The sequence below is a fragment of the Chiloscyllium plagiosum genome, chromosome 14 (genome assembly GCF_004010195.1).
Source record: "Chiloscyllium plagiosum isolate BGI_BamShark_2017 chromosome 14, ASM401019v2, whole genome shotgun sequence".
Lineage (NCBI taxonomy): Eukaryota > Metazoa > Chordata > Chondrichthyes > Orectolobiformes > Hemiscylliidae > Chiloscyllium > Chiloscyllium plagiosum.
In genome coordinates, this window is record NC_057723.1 from 64,801,565 (window position 1) to 64,802,042 (window position 478).

Genomic DNA, 478 nt, shown 5'->3' on the forward strand with positions numbered 1-478 from the left:
CAGCCCCCCCCATGACACACTGACCACTCCGGAACACATTGCCCCCTTGAACACGTTGGTTTCTTCCCCCACTCCTGAACATATTTCTCTCTGGAAAACATGAACTGGGTTGGATGGTAGTGTTTGGGAGAGATACATCCGCTTCATGAGCAGTTAAACTACAGTGGGTAGGCTAAGGCTATGTTTACGTGGCCGAATGCTTATCTTTTAACATTTGCCCTGACAATTTATTGTAAAAGGTGCAGCTCTTACTTTTTATACATCAGGGGTCACAAGAATGTCACAATAAATAGAGCCACTCAGCATCTCAATATCAATCACAAAAGCATTTCAGCACAACTAGTTTCATCTATTATGATGGATAGTAAAACACATTGCACCATAAAATTTATCTTAAGCAAATGCCTGCTCAGTGTTTTTTTGATTAAAAAGACTCAATATGCCAGGAGAATATTGCTTCAAGTATCAGTGTCCAGAA